Source organism: Nicotiana tabacum, chromosome 11 (assembly GCF_000715075.1).
Source record: "Nicotiana tabacum cultivar K326 chromosome 11, ASM71507v2, whole genome shotgun sequence".
NCBI classification, from domain to species: Eukaryota; Viridiplantae; Streptophyta; class Magnoliopsida; order Solanales; family Solanaceae; genus Nicotiana; species Nicotiana tabacum.
The window spans coordinates 114,413,422-114,440,190 of record NC_134090.1 but is presented as its reverse complement, the minus strand read 5'-3'; the positions used below and the strand labels follow the sequence as shown (position 1 = coordinate 114,440,190).

General features: G+C 41.2%; 1 pseudogene; it reads left to right on the top strand.

Moving 5' to 3' along the window:
* Positions 1-12: 12 nt before the first annotated feature.
* Positions 13-26,769, top strand: part of LOC107805184 (putative caffeoyl-CoA O-methyltransferase At4g26220) — a 37,809-nt pseudogene continuing 11,052 nt past the window's right edge.

The following is a 26,769-nucleotide window of genomic DNA, read 5'->3' as shown; positions in this document are numbered from 1 at the left end:
TTTCAAAAAGTTAAGAAAAGTGTTACAATTCCCATTCTCTGTGAACTGTGATAGTAAATTCACAGTGAAAGAAATGGTGTCGCCCTCCAAGGGACTGTTGCAGAGTAGAGAATTGTATGAGGTACTTATCCTTCTTCTTCTCTGTTTGTTTTATTTTTTCCTTTTGCTAACTTACGTCCATTGTTAATTATGTGACTATGCTAAGTATGTTCTGGAGACTACCGTGTACCCACGTGAAGCAGAGCTTCTCAAAGAGATCAGAGTTATAACTGCAAATCATCCACAGTAATTTTCCTTTTTCCCTTCATATTTCTACTTTGTTTCAAGAGTGCAAGACAACAAATTAATTAGATTTAGCTGACTGATGTACATGAAGTCATTAATCCAACAAAAAATGGCAGAAGGATTAGTTGTTCTCAAGTAATAACGGTTGTCAACTTGTTTTTTGTTTCGTCAGGAGTCTAATGGCAACTGCACCAGATGCTGGCCAACTGATAGCCATGCTCTTGAAACTGGTAAATGCTAACAAGACCATTGAAATTGGAGTCTTCACTGGATACTCTTTGCTCCTTACAGCGCTTACAATTCCTGAAGATGGCAATGCAAGTATATATAAGTGTTAACAATTGGTTTATAGGACTAAAATAACTACGTCTAAATTCTAAAGGAATGCGTAAATGCAGATTATAGCTATAGACCTGAATCGAGATACATAGGAGATGGGGCTGCCAGTTATCAAAAAGGCTGGAGTTGAGCACAAAATCAATTTCATGCAGTCGTTGGCTTTATCCGCACTTGATCAACTCTTGGAAGATGTGAGAAAACTAACTTTAAATTATTTTGCCGTTGCAAGCTTTTAGCTCATAGCCTAACCCACGTCCCATTTCAGCAGGTGAAGATGTTAGTTTAGTACATCACTTGATGAATAGTGTATTGATCTATTAAAACTTTATACCAGAAATTTTCACATTATACCCAGAACAAGGTTTTGCAACTGGTTCTTGCAATTTCTGTGACAAATAAGTGCGGAAAATAAAGAAGACGTGAATTTTTACATAAAGACCTCCTTGCTAAAGGGAGTAAAAACCACGACCTAATTGTGAGATTTTTCTCACAAACTTCTCTAAAACCAACTTGCAATTTCAGGATACAAAACTCTTTTGTAATCTAAGGGGTCGTTTGGTCGGAATACGGTTTATACCGGTATAAGCTAAGTCGGTATAAGTTATATTGGGATAAGTTATGCTGGGATTAGTTATGATGGGATTGTCGTTTATTCATTGTTTGGTATGTTGTATTAAGAATGACAATTGCATAATTTCTAAGAAGAAGGTATAAGTTATACCGGTGCTAATTACCCCACCTTCTATAAGGTATAAGTTATCCCAGTATTAAAATTAACACCGGAATAACTTATTGCTAACCAAACAAAATATTAAAGTGTTATTACATTTTTATACCAATCTTATATCTTTTTATACCTCATACCAAACGACCCCTGAGAGACTAACCCTCACTCTGCAACATAGATGATTGCAACTACTTTCTCTTAACTAATTTCTTTAACTAGATCTGAAAAGAAAATCTCTCAGAAATAATCTTTACAAAAATGCTTCTAGAATAATCAGAGTAAGGTTACAACTCAAAATACCTACTACAAAATCAAGACAACTGAAACTAGACTGACTCAATTGCTGGAACTTGATTTTTCAATTTATCTTTCTCTTACTCCTACAATTTTCTGCTTCCTTGTATGTGCTCTCAAAGCTCTCTGTCTAGGTGCGCAAAATTGCAATAAGTAAAATGCTACACATATATATAGCACAGTTAGCAGTAGGATTAATTAAGGGAAAATCTCAAAAAATCTTCTAACACCTTAAAGAATAAAAGAATTAAAGATTTTCTTTATATTATTTTTCCCATAAGTTACTTCTTTATAACACATGGCCTTTGATTGAGTATGTAAGATCTGTCAAGATTCTCCAAAAATATATGTGGCTGGCAGTTCATTATGATTGAAAAATAATCCCAACTAGCATAAAAGTGAATCCTAACATCACTAGGATTTCATGCTAGACGCAACACAAAAACCAACTAGTAGAACTAGAGTCTCAGACTTACTAGACCTACTCAATAAGTTACATACTTGTTAATCATTAAATCTCAATTCCAACAAATTTCTTCTTTTTGATGATGACAAACAATTACCACGAAATCCCATGAAATCGCACGAACCCTTAGGCTATCATTTTTTCAACTCCAACTTCCTCATTTGGTGAATCCTTAAGTTTCCAACCAGTACATCTAGTGCGATTTTACTCAACACCTTTGCTTCTTGAATTGCAGTGACTTTGATTTCCTAGGAGGCAGGGAGTACCCAAGGAACTTTTTGACCATGTCTTCATATATAAAGGTCTTCTTCCCAATAGATTTCAATTTATTTATGATGATTGTGAACCTAGAGTTATATCCTAGATAGATTTAGAGTCTTTCATGGTAAACAATTTATAATTCCTCAAAAGCATCTAAATTCTGGACTGCTTCACTTGAATTGTCCCCTCATAAGCAATTTGCAGTGTGTTTCAAATCTCCTTTGCATCAAAGCATGCAGAAATCCTATTGTATTTATCAAGACTAAAGCCACAAAATAAGTATCTTCTTAGCCTTAGTATTTTTTCCTCCATGTGACCAATATTGCTAAATTCACTTCCCTTCTTCGGGATCGAATTACCCTTAGCGTCTGGTTTGATAGGAGCATCTGTTCCATCTAGAATAATGTTCACAACTAGTAGTTTTCAACAGTTAGGAAGTCTTTGCTCCTCGCTTTCCACCAACTATAGTACTGACCATTGAACAAGGGTGGACATGTGGTAGATTGTCCCTCATTCATATAAACTCGTGCACGCATCTTATGAATCTCTCAAAGGTGTTAGGCTAGTGATTGAGAGCCTGCTCGAATACCAATTGTTAGTTTAGTATACCACATATTCACTAGAGAAGGGAGGGGGTTTAATAATGTATCGATCTATTAAAATTTTATACCAAAACTTGTCATGCTATAACCAAAAGCAGGCTCTTCCAACTTGTTCTCACAAGTACTCCTTTAACAAATAAGTACGAAGAATAAAGAAGAAAAGAAATTTTCTGTGGAAAATCTCCTAGATAAAGGGAGTAAAAATTATGACCCAACTCTAAAATTTTTCTCACAAACTTTACTAAAATCGAGCAGTTTCAGGTTACAAAAATCTATTATAATCAAAAAGACTAACCAAAGTCACTCAACAACCTGTAACCTAGATGATCGCATCTATTCTCTCTAAACTAATTCCGTAGTGTAGATCTGAAAAGAAACTCTCTCTAAAACAATCCTTATAAAAGTGCTTCAAGAATAAGTAGCGGAAGGTTACAATTTAAAGTGCCTACAACAAGATCAATTCATTTGAAACTGGACTAACTAAATTGCTGGAACATAGTTCTTCGGTTTATCTTTCTCTTGCTCCTACAATTGTCCGCTTGCATGCATGTTCTCTCAAAGCTCTCTGCGTAGGTGCGCAAAGCTGCATTAAATCAAACACTACACAAATATAGCACATGTTTAGTAGTAGGGTTAATGTTTACCTCGAAAATACGAGTAACAATTAAATTTGATTTGTGGTTTTAAAGATATGTGCTTTAGTTCAATACTAATTAATAATACAGAAGTATAGCGTGTAAATGAAAGAAATGAGTAAACCAAACCAGTTTTGCTAGGTAGTATCGACCTCGAGCCAAAGTGACCTCGAGATTGATCAAGAACAATAAAGCAAGAATAGTAAAGCTAAAGGACAGTTCTGGTGAACAATGAGCGAAAAAGTAAGAGAGTATATTCTTTTCCAATGATCGATGATGTTTACAAATGATTGGGGTCCCCTTTATATAACAAGGTAACCCTAAATAAGGTACATTTCTATTTACAGTACGGAATCTTATTGGGACAACTGTATAACTGCTTAGTACTTATTTGACTAATTCGTACAAATCAATTCCGGAATTTACGCCATGATCTTAGGTTTGTGGTGGGAATCTTGTCCTTCTGTAACAAACTCATAACGGCACTGTCTCGGAGTCGATCGTACTTGGCTCCGATGTTCCTCGAGCACTTAAGTCTTCGAGCCTCTTATTCTACCTTCGAGCACGAGCTTGGTCTATATCGAACTTTTGTCCTTGATGCGACCTTTTGAGCCTACAAAATCGAAGGCATATGATTTTAACCGTACACAGATAGTCCCCTCGTTTCTTAGAATAAAATGATAAGAAATGATTTGATTCTCAACCCTTCGATGCCTCGATCGTGATGCCAATCTCGTGACGTCAACAATTGAAGTGACTCAAAAGGTCGCGTCTGCAAAGTTTTCCAAGGCCATCAATTGGAGGTGGATGATGGTCGGCTATTTGTCTTCCCCAAAATGCTTAAGTGGCCTCTATACATAGGCCAACTTCATAATTTTTGCAAATTTTACTTCTCAAATCACTCTTAAAATCTCTTTGGCTCCTTTAACTTCGTTGAGTTCACCCTTTTCTCAATTTGCTCTTACTACAGCATCTACTCTTTCTCCTCTTTTGAATTTCTCAACAACAATGCCTAAAACATCTAAGACCATTCCCTAGAAAGAGAAAGCTTCTTCATCATCGCGGCTGGCCAGGGGTAGAACAGTGGTGCCACCTTGTATCGAGGAGTGCACTCCCAAACCATGTGAGATAACTTTAGATTTTAAAATCGATAAACCTGCATCGACATCAGGCTAGTATGAGCCCATGGCTCTTATATCTTCTTGATCACTAAAGATGAACTTGAGTAGGTGAAAAAGGATTGCAATTGGGAGAATAAGGATGTGGAGGTCCCCTCCCCCGAAGAGGACATCACCACCCACAAGGTAGGATACTTAAGCGAGTATACCTACCCTTTTACATTGGGCCCCGTAGATCTATCCATGGGTCCCAGAGACCTAGTCATTCTCGATTTTTGCCAACAATATCAGGTGACGCTTGGCCAGATCTATCCTTCTTTCTGGCGCATTGTCAATTTGATCAGGTATTTCTCGGGCCAGGTCGAAGGGATGCCTTTTACCCTCAACCATTTGATCAGGTTATATAACCATCTCCTTTATCGAGGTGGTCTGATAAAGCTACAACGCCGATCTTCGAAATTTCTTTTCTCCAGCATCGATGAGGACAAGGACCGGGGATGGATGAGCCGGCTTATCCGAATCAGGACCTCCGATCTGATCCCCACTGAGAGGAAGCCATTCCCCGAGGACTGGAACATGAAACGTAAGTACAGATTTATCGATGATGACTTAATATTCTGCTTTACCTGCTCTTTCTCGATCTCATCCTTTACTCGATCTAATCCCTTTTCGATGGTACAACTATTCCTTGGTTTCCTGGCCCGATCCCGGACCTTGCAGGTTGGATCCAGCAACTAGCCTTCACTCCTTCATATGCGGAACGTTGTTGGTGTGACTTGGGCAAGGGTCGATGGGAAGCTAAAAACCATGGTGAGCTCTTTTATTTACATGTTTATGTTTCTTAGTAAAGTACTCACTTTATCATTATGCAGTCCTTAGAGACGTTATTGCTATGCGGTCGCCCCTTCCCGGTGAAGAAGAAATCCCAAAGCCTGCGAAGGAGAAGAAAAGAAAAAGGGGGTCACATGTGAGTTCCCCGAAGCCAAAGAAAAGCAAAGCTCGAAAGCCTAAGGTATATACCGTGGCCCTATCGCCAGAAACGGACCAACGCCTTGGGGATGAGGACAAATAGGGAGAATATGATGGCTTCCTGTTGGTAGTTCGGAAAAGACGAAGCACCGACGCTTCGAAGACCGCTGAACCGATGGTGGCTGATGCAATTCAATCTCGAATCGAAGAAATTTCGGAGGAGATCTCGAGCAAAGTCCCTGAGCCATTAGGTGGAAAAAGTGTGTCTCGTCCCGGGGAACATTTGGTGGGCAAGCTCGAAGAGCCTAATTATGATGCCCTCCAAAGAGAGGATAATATCCCAAGTGGATCACTTGGGATAATCAATGTAGATAACTTGCCGCAGGGCCCGGTGTTCTCCGAGGGGCAATTACGAGATGCCCAGGCCATGAGGACTCCTGATATGGGAACGACCCATGAAGGGAGTGATATTTTTCGGGAGTACCTTGCAGGGATCGAATATGGTCCCGATCCTGACGCCTCGTTTATTTTTGATGAGGCCGAAAAGCTTCTCAAACAAGTAAGTTTTTGTCTTCATAACTACGCTTCGAATTTAATGTTCATCTTTCTAAGCCTAACTCATTTTCTTTGTGAGAAGGTTGTGTCGCTTCACCGACAAGAATTTACCAAATCTTGGGCTGAGCTTGCCTGATGCGAAGCCGAACTCAAGAAGCTCGTGGAAGAGAGGGACAACCTTAAGATCCTCTACGTTAAAAAAGAGGGGGAGATCAGCGATCTCTAAGTCGAATTTTGCGAAGGCTCGTCAAGAACAGACCGATCTTATTAAGAAGGTAATATGGACTTTGAGGATTTGTTATGCATTTATCCGATTGGGTGACTAACACTTCAACTTTGCAAGCCTAGCAGAAGACGGAGCTGGTGGAGCAGCTTCGAGAAGAGCTCAAGATGAAAGTGTCCGAGACCCTAGGGTGGAACAACACATGGATAGTCTCGCCTCAGAGAAAGATACGCTTCGGGAACAACTAACTTCAATTGAACGCCAGCTTCAAAATGCAAAGGAGGAAAGCTTGGCTCGGAGCTGCAAAGTTGAGGAGCTCAAAGCTAAATTAGCCGCTGAGCTTGCGAAGGCCAAATTTGAGGCAGAGGCATTTGTGTACTCGTACTGAGATGACGTCGAAGATACTAACACTCGGGCACAAGAGATCTCCATTGCAAATGAAGTTAAGTTATCATGTGCTCTCGACCATGCCAGGTGACGGTCCCGGAAATAAACTCTCGAGGAGGTGCACACTCGTGTCTTTGACCTCTCAGCTGATATTGAAAAAGCAAGATCTTTGGAGGAATAGGTTGTCGCTTTGCTCTCCGATGATGAGGGTTCCGCTGGTGGCTCCGAGAGAGAATAAGATGAGGACGAAGTCCCCGAGGGGGAGGTTCCCAAAATACGGCTCCTGATGATATAACTCCTGAGGATGCAACCCACGAGGATGTGGTTTCCGGGGATGTGGTTCCCGGGGATGTGGCCCTGAAGTAGATTAGGTCCCTTTTGTTCTTGTTTTTGTATAAGGCCCTTTGCGAGCATTTGTAAATATTTTCCATGAATATAAGAAGTTCCCTTTCTTTTCACTTTATCTTCGATTTGTATTGATTTCTGCTTCATCTTTATTTGTGAAAAGTTTTGGTGTTACAACTTCAACGATCAAGTGAGCACTGGCCCGGACTCAGAATAAACCCTTAGGTATTTTAGTGATCAGTGGGCGATCTTTGAACTTATAATAACACTATACCTCTTAAGGTTTTTTGGTAACCTTCGAGCGATGCTCAATTCAATTTGATGCGAGCCAAGGATGGTGGGACTCTTGACTCCGAGTTGAGTGAGAGCAAGGTCTCGAACTCTACATGTTTCGGCCCTTAGGCTCTTTTTATATTGGCCCTTAGGCTCCTTTAGGTCAGCCCTTAGGCTCTTTAAATTGGGCCAATTCGGCCTCTAAGATGGCTATACTTTTTCCCTCTTTTCGGCTAAAAGACTCAGTGAAATTTTCTTATGCCTTAGCATGTATTTTTGTACCCGTTGTGTTTTTCGAAGGTTCAATTGAACTAAACCTCATTCGTAATCTATTCGTGTTACGATAATTAAATACTTCTTGAGGCTTTTGTCAAAGGCTGATGTTATTGTAGCCTTTCAATTATTCGAGGGCTGATGTTATCGAAGCCCTTTTTTTATTTGCTTTTGCCGAGGGTAGCCTGATTTAACTGGGTTTTTTAAAAGTATTGGAAGGACTTTAATTTTATGGAGGAAGTCAGATGTCTCCGAGCCGTATTATTTTGGCCGTAGCTTTTTTTATATGACCGTAGTCTTTAATGTGGCCGTAGCTTTTGATATGGCCGTAGCTTTTGGGTATGTCTCTTGGACTTGTTTCCCGATAACCCTTCGAACTTGTTCGAAAGGTTAGTCCCTGAGTATGATGGCCTTGGCCTTTATTTCGAGGGGAGGCCTATTTGAGGTCTTATGAATTCGAGTTTAGATGACTCGATTGCGTTGACTGTCGATGGCAGTCCCCGAGTATTCTAGGTGTGTTTTTGTTTTGGCCCTTGAGCCGTTTCTCATAGAATTACAAGTATGTAGCTCGTATAATAGTATACCTTTTTGAGACACGAAGTGTTTTGATATAGAAAGAGTACTTCTTTGAGTAATTGATACATGCATACATGTTTTGCCGTCGGGGAACTCCGATGACCGTTTGGCCCATATGAAAAGGTACCCTCGATGTCTTCGATCAAACACCTGCAATGAGTTAGTTTTAAATTCAAATGGACAAAAGGAGAAAACCATACCTTAGTAGTAGTATCATTTGAGTAATGATACATTCCAATTGTTCGACAGTTGTTTGCCTTCCATCGTGCCAAGTTTGTAAAATCCTTTACCGACGACTCTGATGACTCCCAATTTGGTCCTAGTTTCCCTTCATTCGGATCTCGAGTATTGAGGGTGACTTTCCATAGAACTAAGTCCCTGATTCCAAAGCGTCGAAGGTTGGTCCTTCTATTATAGTATCTCTTGACTCTTTTCTTTTGTGCGGCCATCCGAACTAGTATGGGTTCTCATTTTTCATCTGATAGCTCAAGGCTGGTATTCATGGCCTCGTGATTTGACTCCTCTGATGCATGTCGAATCCTGGCGCTAGGTTCTCCAACCTCGACCGGGATTAATGCCTCAGAGCCATATACTAAAGAGAACGGAGTAGCCCTCGTGCTGGACTTCGATGTTGTTCGATATGCCCAAAGGACCTCGGGTAGAACTTCTCTCCATTTTCCTTTTGCATCGTTTAACCTCTTCTTTAAGTTTTGAATGATGGTTTTATTTGTTGACTCGAATTTCCCATTCCCGTTCGGATGATATGGCATTGATAGAATCCTCTTTATTTTGTGTGCTTCGAGGAACTCCGATACCTTGCTGCCGATGAATTGCTTGCTGTTGTCGCATACGATTTTGACAGGTATCCCAAATCAACACACGATATGGTCCCAAATGAAGTCAATAACTTCTTTTTCTATGACCTTCTCGAAGGCATGTGCTTCTACCCATTTCAAAAAGTAGTCAGTCATAAACAAAATGAATTTAGCTTTACCTGGGGCCATTGGTAGAGGGCCGACTATGTCCATTCCCCATTTCATGAAAGCCACGGGGACAGGACTAAGTGTAGTTGCTCAACTGGCTGATGAATCATTGGTGTGAACCTTTGACATTTATCAAATTTTTTAACAAACTCCTTAGTGTCCTTTTCCATGCTATCCCAGTAATATCCTGCTCTAATAATTTTGCGGACCAAAAACTCGGCACCGGAGTAATTCCCATAAGTACCTTCGTGGATTTCTTGCAGAACATATGGTATTCCCCAGCCCTAAACATACTGCTAATGGTCCATCGAACGTCCTCCTGTACAATATTCCATCTTCATCTAATGTGAACCTAGCAGCCTTGGTTCGTAGAGCTCTTGACTCTTTATGATCCAATGGGAGCTTTCCATTTTTTCAAATAATCGATATACTTATTTCTCCAGTCCTATGTCAAGCTAGTAGAATTTATTTCGGCATGACCCTCCTCGATCACGGATCTCGACAACTAGACGACAGTCCCCGGGACTATGTCATCTTTTTCAACCGATGATCCCAGATTTGCGAGCACATCGGCCTCACTATTTTGCTCTCGAGGCACGTGATATAGTGTCCATTCCTTGAAGTGGTGCAATGTCGCCTGCAATTTGTCCAAGTACCTCTGAATTCTATCCTCTCGAACTTTGAATTGTTCACTTGGTTTACCATTGTGAGCACGTGATTTTTGCCCTATATGAAATACTCCAACTAATTCAAAACAAAATAATTTCTTTCAGTGTTTGCAATTTTGTTGGATTTCGTGGTATTTTTTGTTAATTATTTGCATTTGTCTGTGCACGTTTATTTTATTTAATTCATGAAAAAATACAAAAAATATGTTGCATCTGCATTTAGGATTTAATTTTATATTTTTATATTTATTAGTAAATTAGTTTGTTTATAAAAAATGAAAATCACAAAAAATAGTTCATTTTGCATTTTTACTTTTTAATTTTGAATTGTATAATTTTTCTTTAAATTTAGGATTTAATTAATTATTATAAATACCATGGTGAGTGATTAATCTAATTGGGTAGGTTAATTTAGTTTAAAAAATTATTATTAATTAATTTAGGTTTTATCTTAATTTTTTGAAAAAGAAAAGAATTTTGAAATTGAAAAAAGGGAAAAAGAAAGAAATTAAAGAAGGTCCAAATCTGGGCTAAAACCCATTTAATTGTCCCTAGCCCAAACAAAATAACCCAATACCCGGCCCAAAATCCTTTGTCTTACCCGGTCCAAGTAGTCCATCACCCAAGCCGTCGAAACGACATTGTAAGGGAGTGGAACGACGTCGTTTCAAGTTCAGTTTTGCCTTAACAAATCCTGGCCCTTCATCTTGCTTCATCCGACGGTCCATAGCATATATCTCAATCCTATAAGAGTGTCTGAAACTTCAGAAGACACTCAGTTCATCCAAACACTCCTGTACTTCGTCTCCCCAAGACAAAACCCTAATTCCCCATTGTTACCGGCGATACAGCTCCAAATCGCCACCAAATCTCGACCACATAATCCCCACAGTCCCTTAAACACTAAACTACATCCACTTTTCCCCAAATCCTCTCCAATTGTCTTTAATTCCAGATCGTAAAAATCGGAACCCTGATTCTTCCCTTACCTCTGTTCCGGCATGCAAGGTCGATGTTATTCACCAAGCATCAAGATTGTTTCGAGCCGAAATGAGTGTTAGACGGTTGTTCTCACGAGAACAACCCGACTAACACTCGTTTTTTATCCAAATCAAACTGGCCGGAGTTTATCAAAGGTGTAGGGTAAGGTATTTCTTCTTCCGGTTTCTCTCCCCTCACTTATGTCTGTGTTTCTTCTTTATTTCCTACATCCTCTTCCCTTATGTTAGTTTTCTCTGATATTAGCATCTTCTTTGTTTCCTTTCCATCTATTTTCCTTGATTTGTCGATTCTGTTATTGGTTCTCAATTTCTAGCTACAAGCAATTTTAGTTTTGTTTTCGATAAAAGGGAGATAAGAGTCATTGGGTTTCTGTTTGCTTCCGGACGCCGATTACTGAGTTTAGTCATGGCTTAGCTCAAAAGTCAAGCCCAATCTGTTGGTTTGTGTTTGATAAATTGATAACAAGTTCACAAAGATTGTTTTAAAATGCCTACGCCTTGTTTCCTTTTCATTTGATTTGGGCTTGACTGTATTGGGCTGTTTAAACCAGGCCTCACTTGGCGTCTAGATTTACCAGGTCACCTTGACTCACATCTGTTTTGGGTCTGCCAGTAGTTTAAAGGGTAAATAACAGTGGTCTTAAAGGGTAATGTAGGGAAATTAGTAGAGGGAATCTCATTGTAACAGAAAAGGAAGCTTCTAGGAAGTTGGGGGAGGGCTGTTTTGAAACTCTGATATTTGAACTAAGGGTAGTTAAGCAAAAACAAAAATTGGCTAAGGATCTCTAAGCTAAAATGAAAATATTGAGAGGTGCAAGGGGCAAAATCTGAGATTTGTATTTGTTGCCCTAACACCCCTCTATAAAAGGATCATTTGCTGAAATTTTAAATGAGGAGATCTTTTTTTTAAAAAAAAATCAGATACAACTAGAAATACTGAAAAATTATTGTTCCATCAAGATCTTCTACAATTCTTGAAGTTTATCTTAGTTTCTGAAGTATATTCTGATCCATCTGGGTTTGAAAGTGGTTTGAATTAGGGGCTGTTGCTTGTTTCTGCTGCTATTGGTCTATTACTGCTGTTTCCTCTTAGTTGCAAGCTAACTGTTGGTCTATTTTGCTGTTATTCAGGTACACATTTATACATTCCACCTAATGTAAAGCTTGATTTGGAATCGAACTGGAAATCTGGAGCTCTGAGTTGTATTCACAGTTAGCTGTGTTCATATTTTAGTTTACTTGTCTACTTTTTTATTTGGAAAATTTCGCTTATTGCCTTTCAAACTATGAATATGTGATCAGAGACTGAGCTTATGGATATCATATGACCTGGTAGTTTAGTTTGATGTCCATCTTAGTCTAATTCTTCAAATGTAGTCATTTGCATTACTTCGTTTTAAGGTCAGGATTTAGACTTGTTTAAGTGCAGTCAATTCGATTTTTTTAGACTTTAAATGTGTACTAAGTAAGGTTTTTAAGGCTACTATAGTATGGATTTGAATCTTGTATACAAGTCGAATTGATGGTTCAATGCCATAGCTTTTGAGTCTGATTTGTGCGATAAGCCTCGATGTTAGGAAATATCTTGTTTTCCTATAGTAGGGGTCTAAGTTTGCTTCGTTATTTTTCTTTAGATCTAGTTTAAATTGGTTTCATGTTTAGCTTAGTTTTTTTTTCTTTATCTTTCAGAATCAGAGTGTTGTATTATAATCTTTTATTGCATTGTCTTTTAAAATTCAAGTGAGGCATTTTTGTTCAGTTATACCTTGGTTCATATGCATACCAGTCAGTCATGTGCTGGCCAGGGCCAATAGGCCCAGCTGACTTTTGGGCCTGGTCTTGGAGGCCCCTTTGGAAATGAGGAGTGGTCTAGCTGTTCTCGTTTGTCCTGGGCCTCCTCGTCTAAAAGTTTTATTGTTTCTGACGTTAACTAATGAGGAAGGTCCAGCTTCTGAACATCTAACGCCCCTTCCCTTCTCCCTAATAGTTGCAGACCTCGGCCTTAAATCGTGTTAGTTCAATTGTTTGTGGTAGTTAATCTGAGGCAAACCATAATTAGACACTTAGTAACAAATGGCTCTTGTGTTAATTTCTTAATATAGATATAAAATAACAAATGTTCGTAGAGAAACCTTTAGGACCGTTTAAAATACCATCGTGATTGTGGACACGTTTGCGTGACACAGTTACGATTTCTTTAAAAATAAATCGGAGTATACGTTCGCGTAACTTCAGCTAAACTTTCTTAATAATACAAAGCGTTATTAATTATGGACATGTTCGCGTGACATGATTTTTGACGCGCCAAAGGAAAAGAGTATACGTACGCGTAACTCAATTCTTTAACTATGAATAATCAAGTGATTTAAAGGCGGTAAAGGGTAAACGCACATAGGATCTAAAATCAGTAATTTTAATAAGCCAAGTATGATCAGAGTGACCGTGCTAGAACCACGGAACTCGAGAATGCCTAATACCTTCTCCCGAGTTAACAGAATTCCTTACTCGGATTTCTGGTTCGCAGACTGTAATACAGAGTCAGTCTTTTCCTCGACTCGGGATTTGAACCGGTGACTTGGGACACCATAAATCTCCCAAGTGGCGACTCTGATTTTTTTAATGAATAAACAATCCCGTTTCGATTGTCCTTTAATTGGAAAAACTCCCTTATATATATACCCTTTATGCGGTGTAGTAAAAAGGAGGTGTGACAGCTCTGGTGTTTCTACTGGGGATCGAACCCAGAATCTCTGGTTCAGGGTTCAAGAATTCAAGCTTGTTAACATGATTTTTACTTGGCTATATTTATTTTTAATATTACTGTATTCTGTGAATCTTTTATGCTAAATACTATCTATTTACCGCTTTAATATTATTTGAATTGTATATAAGTGTCTTCTTACGCCATCCATCTGAGTCTTCTGGAAATGGTGCATACGTTCGCGTAGATCGCTTTTTCTGTAGAAATTATACCAAATAGAACTAGGCTGGGCAAGCGACAAGACCGGGTAGACTTCAGTTCTCCCGGTACGTCGCCCCCTCCTTGGCCCCAGTTGTCCGCTCGGGTACCCCAAGTCTAGACCAAAACCCCAGGATTTAAACCTAGAAAAACACAGCCCAATGCTGGATCCCTAGTAGGAACGTTTGTTTGCATCATGTGCATTTGACTTAGGGGACTCAACACAGGGGTTGGGTCCGTCTAGGACAGGTATGCCCGAAAGAACAGACCATCCTGATGCATTCCACGTGCTATGTGAACATTTATTTTGGCTTGCATGCTGACCGACCAGGGAAAATAAAGCAAAAAAGAGAGGGAAAACCAAGAGTGATATAGGGAAGGAAATAAAACCCGGTTCTAAACATCCCGATATTTGAAAAGCGTACTGAAACTTTGCCCAAAATTTTTCAAAAAAGGAGTTATTCCGAAGGAGTCAAACACGGTGTTCTTTCAAATGTGTCAAAATTGACCGAACTATGCAGGTCTGATTCTCACCGGATGTGGGATACGTAGGCAACCTACATAAGGTTCAGCCTTATTTTTGAAAAAAAAGAAAAGAAAAACAATAAAAGAGAGTCGGTGGTCGAGGGAATGCAATCTTGATTTTTGGTCAAAATATGCCAATCCAGCTTCGGCTATGTCTTAATCCGTTCTTGCCGAGGTAGTCTCAGAGTATTTTTTAGTTGTCGAAAGGCTATTTTCGTAAAATAATGGACAAGTTTGTGAAGGGTCATAAAATAATCCCCCCCCTCCGACCTCAAAATTCGCGTGAAATTGGAAAGGGGCCGCATTTGCAAAAACAGCCATTTGGCTAAAGTTGCCATATAGGGGAAGAGATTATGATTCTTTTCTTCTTTTATTTTCTTTTTTTTCTTCTTTTCTTCTTCAAAAAATTGTTTACAAAAGGGTCAACTTGAGTCAACCCTAACCTTAATTTTCCATAGGAACAAATGAATACCATCCAAGAACCGCCAGAAGAGGTCAGGGAACAGGGTCGGCTACACTTGCATATGTGGTGGAATGATCTAGACGAAGATGGTTGGAAATGGGTGAAAAAGCACTTGGGTGTTCTTATTGACATCTTTGAGATCAAACCACGGAAATATTTGATCAACCCTTTGGTAAACTTTTGGGATCCTGTCCACAATGTCTTTCGTTTCTCGGATTTTGAGATCACCCCTACTTTGGAGGAGATAGCCGGGTACATTGAATTCAGACGGAATTTGAGGAAGCAACAACTTATATTTCCAAGGGCTCCATCGGTGTACATGTTCTTTGACCTCCTGAATATTAGTAAACAGACAAATAAGGAACGTGTGAACAACGTGTGTTGTGCTTTCCATTTCTTATACTTCAGGTTCGGGTATTCTGCTGGTTTTGAAACGCATGAAAAGGGTATGAGAAACAAACAAGACAAGGGCCTTGGGCAAATTCATCGCCGGTTCACATTTATTGTGGCATTCTTGGGGATCATGGTTTTTCCAAATGAGAAAGAGACTGTGGATATTCGTATGGCTAGAATTGCACAAATCCTCACTACTAAGGAAGATCATACACTTGCCCCGTTGGTGCTGGTAGACATTTATCGAGCATTGACTTTATGCAAAGCAGGGGCTCAATTTTTTGAAGGTTGCAACATCCTTCTGCAAATGTGGTTGATCGAACACCTTCGCCATCATCCCAGATTCATGAGTTATGGTTCGAGCCCGAATAACTTCATCACTAGTTATGAGGAGAGGGTAAAATATTACAACGCACCAGAAGGGTTTGAAGCATGGGTCTCTCACTTGAAAGTTCTTAACGCAGGTCAAGTCGAGTGGACTATAGGATGGCTCCCGAGGACAGAAGCCATCTATATGACTGCTACCAAAGGCTACCTGAGGTTAATGGGTGTAAGGAGTATTCAACCATATGCACCGTAGATGGTCTTGAGGCAATTGGAAAGGTATCAGGTTGTGCCTGAAGATGAAGATCTAAGCACCTAGGTCATAGAGTTGCATCCAGAAGCTGCATTGCCTGAGGCTGTAGTTCAGCAGGATTGGAACAGCTGTCGGTATCTAAAAAATGGCACCCAGGTACCAGACATCGCCAAGGGGGAAGTAGATCCAAATTATGCTGCTTGGTTTGAGAAAATGTCTTATGTAAACAACGAGCCAGAGCCCGAGAGGCCCGCCAAAAGGCCTCATGTTCAAGCCTTTGATGATAAAATTCAAGAGAGTTTAGCTTGGGGGGAGAAGGAAAAGGAATATAAGGCCATCATCCATGGTCTACGAGAAGAATTGAGAAATGTCACCTTCAATAATGATTTGCAGGCACAAGAGGCCGAAGGTGAAAGGAGAAGATTGGTGCAAGAAAATGAAGCCCTCAGAGCTCAGGTTCGACAGTTGAAAGTTGAAGCCGAGAACCCAGGCCGAAGTAGGAAAGATGAAAGGCTCATCTATAACCTTACTCAAAAGGTATGTGACTATGAAGATGACCTGCAGAAAGCTGAGTCTGAACTAGCAAAAGCACGGGCAAGGTTGGCTAAAAGCGCCGAAGGGCGTGCAGCTTATGTTCAACAAATGAAAGAAAGATATGAAAGAGGGGTCACAGGTTGGGAAAAGGCAATTGGCAACCTCGAGGGTGAAATGGCTAAACAAGCCAAAAATTTTAAGGCTGAAAGAGAACATTGTTACGCCTTAATGGCACGGCTAGAAAGGGACTTGCAACAACTCCAAGAGCATAACCAGGTAGCCGAACGAACTTTGGAAGCCAGAACCGAACAAATTGGGTGTTTGTTGCAAGAGAAGGGCGTCATAAGAGAGCGAGTCAAAAGGGTCGCCAACTATATCGCAATGAAGTGCAGTAGCTGTGAGGATATGACGAGATCTATGTTCTTCGCTACTATGATGATTTTTGTTTGCCGAGTAATGGAAGATCTCTACCACCTTCAGGGGGATTTAGTGAGTCGGCCCGCAGCAAGGCCGAATGACGCCCCGCGAGTCCCGGGGACAATCGAGGCATTGATGTATTCGTGATTTCTTGAGTCTGTATTTTCTTTCCGTTAAAGTCTGCCAGTTGTTTTGAAGTCTGTATTTCTGTTATCAGAGTATGTGGGTTGTTTGTTTTTGAGTCTGTATCTCGTTCTTTCATCAGAGTCTGTTAGTTTCTTTCGAGTCTATTAGTTTCAATCCTTGTAATAGCATTTTTTTTATATATGAAAACTGAAAATCCCAAAATATTTTTACTTTATTTCACACTTATTCCCAAGAACTACGCTTGGTCTGCTTCATGCAGGGTCATGATACGTAGGCAATCTCCATAGGATTCGACCGTAACCAAATAAAAGAGAGAAAGAAAGAGTGGAAAAACAGGAAAGAAAAGAGAGGAATAAAAATCAAGAGAGAATAAAAACAAAGAGAGAACGAAAGGAAGGAAAAGGAAAAGAAAGAAAAGGGGGAAGTTTGCAATCGAAAGTAAGAAAAGGCCGGAATGACGCATGCAACCGATCAAACACATAATAGGGACGGTTAACTATTTAGGTGCATTCATGTCCAATGTGCGGTTACCAATCTGTTAAAGCCTAATCGCTGACAAGGTTGTTGTTTGATGTATTAAGCCCAGGTAGGTGGTTAGTTGACTGGCATTCTGGAAACTCACTCCTACAACACCCGATCAAAAGACAGGCTGAATATGGTCGACCAGGAACCGGAAACAAGTATTATCGACCCATCAAAAGAGGTGGAAGAAGTGGATGTTAATGCGATGAGGGAGAAATGTATAAGCTGAAGCAGCAGATGGCTGAAATGTACCAAGCCTGGGCGAAGGGGCATCCACCACCAGTTTATCCCGCCAACCTTGCTTATATCCCACCATCAGCCCAACCTACGGAGCCTTCCACTGTGAACTCATCTCCAGCCTTTCCCCTCTGCCAACAATGCCATGGCGCCACTTCCCATACTTCTCAAGCTCCACCACCCAAACAAGTCCCATACCCTCCCCCACTAATTACACCTGTTTTTGTGGCACCTCTACCTGCTACATTACACCGATTTTCCAATGAACCCATGTTACAAACTCACGACAACTAGTATTATCCACCTGAACCCACCTTCAAAGTTCCAGAACCATATCCTTACACCCCTCATCTTGATATCCCGGCAGAGACCGAGAAGTCGCCCAAAAATCCCGAGCATAAAGAGATGATCCGAAAGGTCAAAAGCTTAGAGCAATCGTTCCGAGATATGAGGGGGCTGGGTGGTCAAGTGAGTGTGGCCTATAAGAATTTATGTCTGTTCCCAGATGTTCAGTTGCCAGCAGGGTTCAAAATGCCCAAGTTTGATCTGTACGATGGGCATGGTGACCCGGTAGCACACTTAAGAGGATTCTGTAGCAAGATGAGAGGAGCAAGTGGAAGAGATGAATTGCTGATGGCATATTTCAGCCAAAGTTTTAGTGGATCGGATTTAGAATGGTATACCAGGAAAGATCACAACAGGTGGTACACATGGGACAATTTCGCCCAAGCCTTCGCTTGCCATTTTCAGTACAACCTCGAAATTATCCCAGATCGTCTGTCATTGACAAAGCTGGAAAAGAAGCCCGGTGAGAGCTTCGGGGAATATGGATTCCGTTGGAGAGAGCAAGCAGCGAGGGTTGACCCTCCGATGAAAGAAAGAGAGATGGTTGATTATTTCTTACAGGCTTTGGAACCCACTTATTTCGGTCACTTGGTGTCAGCCGTAGGTAAGTCCTTTAATGAAGTCGTGAAAATGGGAGGCATGGTTGAAGAGGGACTCAAGTCCAACAAGATCATGAGTTATTTAGCAATCAAGGCGACCACTCAGGCCATTCAAAACAGTACTGGGGGTGTGCTCAGGAAGAAGAAGAAGGATGTCGCGACAATTGAGTCGAGAGCTTGGGTTGGATCCAGGAACCTTCCCCGTTACTACAACCAGCCGCAACCCTATCTCCAAACTTACCCCCACACTCCATATAACCCACCACAACACTATTACCCATCGCCAGATCCCCATTTTTCTGTCCATCACGCACAAACCTATACCCAGCCGCCTGCTCACTCACAATGGCGTGTGCCAGCTCCACAAAACCCATACCAAGCTCCACAAAATAACTACCCACCCCCAAAAGCCCACAGAAATCCTCCTGGAATGGGTTTTCAACCCAACCAAGCCTTTAAGAATAAGAGGTTGCAGAAGCAAAAGACTTTCACTCCATTGGGAGAATCGTATGCTAGCCTATTCTACCACAGACTAAGGCTAAATTGCCAAATCCCCCTCCTAGAAGTCTTGGCCGCTCGGTGAGTTGTGAGTATTGTTCAGGGGCCCCGGGACATGACACAGAGAAATGTTGGAAATTGAAAACAACCATTCAAGAACTCTTTGACACCAATCGGATTGAGGTCCAAGCTCTGGAGGCGCCCAATATCAATCAGAATCCCTTGCCAGCCCATTATGAAACAAATATGATTGAGATAGTGCATAGGGGAGGGGAGCCTAAGAAGCATTCGCAGACCATCATGATGATTCGGGCTAGTGAAGCCAGGCCATTTGAAAAGTCAACCAGTGAGAAGTCTGTGATCAAGTTGAACAGGGCAAATAATGAACCATCTGTGAAGGTCAAGAGGGGGCCCTCGAGTGACGTTGCAGGAAAACATGAAAAAGTAAAAGTGGTTGTGCCAGGAGTGAGGAACAAGCCCGTGGTAATTGTGAACGGCGCCCCCACAGATCCTGTTGTTATCAAACCGGTAACTCAATTACCGATAGTTGACAGCAAGACAGTCCCATGGAATTATGAGCGAGTGACCGTGACTTACAAAGGGAAAGAGGTTAAAGAAGAAGTGTGTGAGACTCATGGTTTGACTCGATCGGGGAGATGCTTTGCCCCCGAAGAGTCGAGAAAAGCTAAGACCTCAAAAGATAATCTAGTGTTGGTAAAGAAAGTGGTGACTGAGGAAGAAACAAAGGAGTTCTTGAGAAAAATGAAAGTGCAGGACTATTCCATTGTGGAGCAGTTGAGGAAAACACCAGCTCAGATTTCAATATTGTCATTATTGATCCATTCCGACGAGCACCTTCGAGCTTTGATGAAGATCTTGAACGAGGCTCACGTTCCTGACAAAATCTCAGTAAACCACTTGGAAAAGATAGCTAACAAGATATTTGAGGTAAACAAAGTCACTTTTTCTGATTATGAGTTGCCTGTGGAAGGTACCGAGCACAATAGAGCCCTCTATATGACGGTGAAATGAGAAGATTTTGTGGTTACTCGGGTACTGGTTGACAATGGGTCTAGCACGAACATTTGTCCTCTCTCCACATTGAGTAAGTTGCAAGTGGAGGATGAGAGAATTCACAAGAACAGTATTTGCATTCGGGGATTCGACGGTGGAGGGAAAGATTCAGTCGGGGACATAGTGCTTGATCTCACAATAGGGCCAGTTGAATTTACTATGGAATTCCAAGTGCTCGATGTGGTTGCTTTGTACAATTTGCTGTTGGGACAACCCTGGATCCATGCTGCCAAAGCAGTCCCGTCTACCCTGCATCAAATGGTCAAGTTTGAATGGGATCGACGGGAAATTGTTGTACACGGCGAAGATAATTTGTGTATGCCCAATGGCGCCATTGTTCCATTCATAGAGGTTGACGATGGCAAGGGACCATAGGTTTATCAGGTTTTCGACACAGTATCAGTAGAGAAAATTCCGGAAGGAAAGTGCGCTCCAACTCCAAAGATGGCTGCTACATCAGTTATGGTAGCTATTGAAATGTTGAAAAATGGTTTCGTACCGGGCAAGGGTTTGGGTGCATCTCTGCAAGGTATTGTGCAGCCAGTTTCTCTTCCAAAGAATCTGGATACTTTTGGTCTGGGGTTCAAGCCTACCGTTGCAGACGTGAGAAGAGCTAGAAAGATGAAACAGAAAGCATGGGCATTGCCAAAGCCAATCCCGCGTCTGTCTAGATCATTCATCAGGCCGAGTATCAGAAAGCAACTGCTATCAAAGGTTCCTGGACCACTGATTGGTGTCGATGGAGACTTGGAGAGGGGGTTCGAAAGGTTATTCGTCGAGGTTAACATGGTTCAGGCTGGGGAAGGGTCCAGCAGGACAGATGTGCAATTCGTGAGATCACGTGCGAAAGTCAACAACTGGGAAGCTACTCCTCTTCCTATCCGGAGGGAGTCTTTGTAGTGGGTTTTGATTTTCTTTTGTTGTCTGGATTACTCCAGGGTCTATAATTCAGATATTATGTTCCGTCCAGTTGGATGTGTTAAAACCCTATTATCTTTAAATTCAATGAAATGCAATTGTTTCGTTTCCTTCATTTCTTCTAATTTTATTCTTGTTTTCTTCTTTTGTACAGTTCTTTTTATGCTGATACCAATGACATGACATGCATGAGGAATCTTTGTCCTAGTTTTAAAAGCCAATCTAACTCTGAAATAATAATACAAGAAATTGAGTGTGACGACGAGTTGGAATTTGATGATGATGAGGCCTATGAAGAAATTAGTAAGGAACTAAGTCATTTTGAGGAAAAGCCCAAACCTAATTTGAACGATACAGAAGCAGTTAACCTAGGGGACCAAGATAATGTCCGTGAAACTAAAATAAGTGCCAATCTAGAACCTCAACTCAGGGAGGAGATAATTAAAGTACTATTCGAATACAAAGATGTTTTTGCATGGTCCTATGACGACATGCCGGTCTAAGCACTGATTTAGTGGTTCACAAGTTTCCCACTGACCCGGCATTCCCTCCTGTCAAACAGAAGCTGAGAAAGTTCAAAACGAATATGAGTGTAAAGATCAAGGAAGAGGTCACCAAGCAGTTCGATGCCAACGTCATTTGGGTCACCCGGTATCCCACCTGGTTAGCCAATGTTGTGCCTGTACCGAAGAAGGATGGCAAGACCAGGGTGTGCTTGACTATCGGGATCTCAACAAGGCAAGTCCAAACGACAATTTCCCATTGTCGAACATACATATCTTGATCGATAATTGTGCCAAACATGAGATTGGTTCTTTTGTGGATTGTTACGCGGGTTATCATCAGATCTTAATGGATGAGGAAGATGCAGAAAAGATGGCATTCATCATGCCGTGGGGAACGTACTGCTATTTGGTCATGCCATTTGGCTTGAAGAATGTTGGGGCAACCTACATGAAGGAAATGACAACAATATTCCATGATATGATACACCAAGAAATCGAGGTGTACGTGGATGATGTAATCGTGAAGTCTAGAAAGCAGTCTGACCATGTCAGGGATCTGAAGAAGTTCTTCCGAAGGCTTCGCAGGTACAATCTCAAGCTTAATCCTGCAAAGTGTGCTTTTGGGGTGCCGTTTGGAAAGTTGTTGGGGTTCGTAGTTAGCCACCGGGGCATTGAACTGGATCCATCAAAGGTCAAGGCCATCCAGGAATTGCCACCTCCGAGGAACAAGACCGAGGTGATGAGTTTGTTGGGGAGATTGAATTATATCAGCAGGTTCATCGCTTAGCTCACGACAACTTGCGAGCCTATCTTCAAACTATTAAATAAAGACGCTGCGATCAAATGGACAGATGAATGTCATGAGGCATTTGATAAGATAAAGGGGTATTTGTCAAATCCACCCGTATTGGTCCCGCTAGAACCAGGGCGACCGTTGATTCTATATTTGACGGTTTTGGACAATTCATTCGGTTGTGTATTGGGTCAACATGATATCACTGGCAGGAAGGAGCAGGACATATATTATCTCAACAAGAAATTCACGCCGTACGAGGTCAAGTACACTCATCTTGAGAGGACATGTTGTGCCCTAACCTGGGTGGCGCAGAAGCTGAAACATTATTTGTCATCTTACACTACCTATCTCATATGTCGCTTGGATCCATTGAAGTATATCTTTCAGAAGCCTATGCCCACAAGGAGGCTTGCAAAGTGGCAGATCCTGCTCACAGAGTTTGACATTGCCTACGTGACTGGAACTACAATGAAAGCACAGGCCTTGGCAGACCATTTGGTCGAGAACCCGATTGATGAAGATTATAAACCTTTGAAAACTTATTTCCCTGATGAAGAGGTGATGCACATTGATGATTTGAAACAAGTCGAGAAGCCGGGGTGGAAACTTTTCTTTGACGGGGCCACAAACATGAAATGCGTAGGGATAGGAGCAGTTCTTATTTCTGAAATAGGGCAGCACTATCCTGTTACGGCTCAGCTTCATTTTTACTGCACCAACAACATGGCTGAGTACGAGGCATGCATTCTGGCTTTGAGGTTAGCTGTGGATATGGGTGTCTAGGAATTCTTGGTCTTGGGTGACTCGGACCTCCTGGTGCACCAAATTCAGGGAGAATGGGAAACACGATATTTGAAACTCATACCACACAGACAATGTTTGCATGATCTTTGTCAACGGTTTTAGTCAATAGAATTCAGGCATATCCCAAGGATCCATAATGAAGTCGCCGATGCTTTGGCTACTCTAGCATCAATGTTGCATCATCCAGATAAGGCTTATGTGGACCCTTTGTAGATTCAGGTCCGTGATCAGCATGCTTACTGTAATATGGTAGAAGAAGAACTTGATGGGGAGCCATGGTTCCACGATATCAAAGAATTCCTTCGGATGGGGGTATATCCGGTACAGGCCACAGGTGACCAGAAAAGAACAATTCAACGATTGGCGAGCGGATTTTTCTTCAGTGGAGGGGTGTTATACAAAAGAACCCCAGATCTCGGATTGCTAAGATGCATAGATGCCAGACAGGCCACAGTTATCATGACTAAGGTACACTCCAGAGTTTGTGGACCGCATATGAGTGGGTACATTCTGGCAAAGAAGATTCTCCGAGCAAGTTATTACTGGCTCACTATAGAGTGAGATTGCATCAGTTTTGTGTGCAAGTGTCATCAATGCCAGGTGCACGGAGAATTGATTCATTCCCCACCATCTGAATTGCATACAATGTCGGCACCATGGCCCTTTGTTGCTTGGGGCATGGATGTCATTGGGCCAATCGAGCCAGCAGCATCAAACGGGCACAAGTTTATTCTGGTAGCCATTGATTATTTCACCAAGTGGGTCGAAGCAAAAACTTTTAAATTTGTGACCAAGAAAGTAGTGGTCGATTTTGTGCATTCAAATATCATCTATTAGTTTGGGATTCCGAAGGTAATCATCACAGATAATGGCGCTAATCTCAACAGTCATCTGATGATAGAGACATGTCAGCAGTTTAAGATTATACATCGCAATTCCACCCCATATCACCCTAAGGCGAATGGAGCAGTCGAGGCAGCCAATAAGAACATAAAGAAGATACTTCGGAAAATAGTGGAAGGGTCCTGACAATGGCATGAGAAGTTGCCTTTCGCATTGTTGGGTTATCGTACTACTGCTCGCACTTCAGTAGGGGCCACTCCTTATTTGTTGGTGTATGGCACGGAGGTAGTAATACCCGCAGAAGTCGAAATCCCATCCTTTCGGATTGTTGCTGAGGCAGAAATTGATGACGTGGTATGGGTCAAAACTCGCCTGGAGCAATTAAGTCTAATTAATGAAAAGAGATTGGCAGCAGTATGTCACGGCCAATTGTACCAACAGAGAATGGCGAGAGCATATAACAAAAAGGTACGTCCACAGAAGTTCGAAGTAGGTCAGTTAGTGTTGAGACGTATCTTGCCTCATCAGGCTGAAGCAAAAGGAAAGTTCGCCCCAAACTGGCAGGGGCCATTTATCGTAACTAGAGTATTGTCCAATGGTGCGTTATATTTGACAGATGTGGAAGGGAAATATGTGAAAATGGCTATCAATTCCGATGCAGTCAAGAGATACTACGTATGATTTCTTTGTTTGTTTGTACTTGTTTGTATTTGGCATATTCTGAAGATTGAAATGACGAAGGCATTTTGTTCTGCTATCTAAAACACTTTATCCCTCGTCACCCCTTTTGAGACTTATTTTTTTTTTACCCCTCCTTCGGAATTAGTAGTGAATATCAGAAACACAAGAGCGAAAGATGAGAAAAGGAAGAAAAGGAAAAAGAAAGAAAAGAATGAAAAAAGAAAAAAGAAGAAAAAAGAAGAGAAAGGAAATAATGAAAAGAAAAAGAGAAGAAAATAAAAAAACAAAGAGAAAAAGAAAGCAAAAGAGAAAGAAAAGAAAGAGAAAAGAGAAAATCATAATAACAAAGTAATTCCTATGTCATGAACTACATCCGACCTGATTCCTTTTAAGGATACGTAGGCAGCTTCACGGTTCGGTCCCATCAAACAAAATTCCAAAAGCCCCCAAGCAAGGAACTGGGGCAGAAGTTGTGATTGTTGTGAGAAACCTGATTCCGAAAGTTGTAACTTTAACCCATTTGAATTGTTTTGAGCCTGTTATACCCTTTCTTTCTAACCCTGTCCAAAAGCCCACATTACGGTCCAAAGAAAGACCTTCTGATCAGTCTTTGAGAAATGCCAAGTCGAGCAGATAAAGGTAATTCATGTCAGGGGAAACACTCTGGTGCAAGTAGGAAAAATAAAAATGAGAGTCTTATTGGTGAAATCCTTCACAGGCACCGTAAGGCGACGAGAGTTGAGGGAAATAAAATGAGAGAGTCTTATTGGTGAAAACATTCACAGGCACCATAAGGCGACGGGAGTTGAGAGAAATAAAATGAGAGAGTCTTATTGGTGAAAACCCTCACGGGCACCTTGAGGAGAAAGTGAGTTGAAAAGTTAACAAGAAAGAAAGGTCCGTTGGTGGAAAACTATTTTAAGGCACCGCAGGATGAACAAGGTCAAGGTTTGGGTAAAGTACTCATGTCATGGAAATGTTGAGGCGACGAAGTACGGCTACTGAAAGTGGATCGGTTGGACAGATTGGGCCGATTAATCTGAAATGCATGTCATGATCATCGGTACCAGCTGTTCCACTCAGATAAGTTTATTTTCTTTTCCCTTTGTAGCAATCATCCGATTTTGGATTCTTCTTATCCTTAACCCGCAAAATCATTGCATTTCATTTTCTTTTGGGTTTATTTGTCTAAGATGTTTTAATGTCAGTCTTGTCCCAAGTAAGTGGAAAAGAATTTCAAAACACACTACCAACTTCCAAAATTGCAAATTACAACGTGATCAGAGCATACTAAAGGCAACATGATGTAAGGTGGGATACGGGGGATCACCAGAAGTTTCACCGGTGGAATGATTTGGTATATCATAAGAGATGCAAAGGTTCAGATAAAGGGGTCAGAGGTGTGAAATAACAACATGGGTATAGAACACTGGGTTCGTCAAAGGGGATGGGATTTGAAAGTCAGTCAGAAAGTCAAAGCAGTTCAGGGCCAGTTCGGGGAAGCCATTTAGAACAAAACAATGAAGCGGAAAGATCTCCAATAAGAATGCCATCAGCTAACCACCACTTTAAACTGACAAAATTTTCTTTGATTGAAACAGGGGCAGAAAATTTGTTTGTTTTAGAGAAACTCTCCGCAGAAGGAAGAGCAAGCATCAAAACAGGTTTGACCGTAAGCTTTCAGGACCCTCCTGGAAAATGGGACCTAGTTTAAAGTTCAAAAATAGCATAATCTAGCATAAATGTATCCCAATAGAATATAAGTTAGCATAGAAGTTTGCATGTCCGAGATAGGATTCAATTAGGAGTTTCCAGGACCCTCCTGAATAATGGGACTTAGCTTTAAGATTCGATTAGATAACAACATTTAGCGTAAACTCTACTGTAGGGTAGTATAATTCGGACATGAAAGTTGTCACCCTTAAGATAAAATTTGACCTTTGATTTTCAG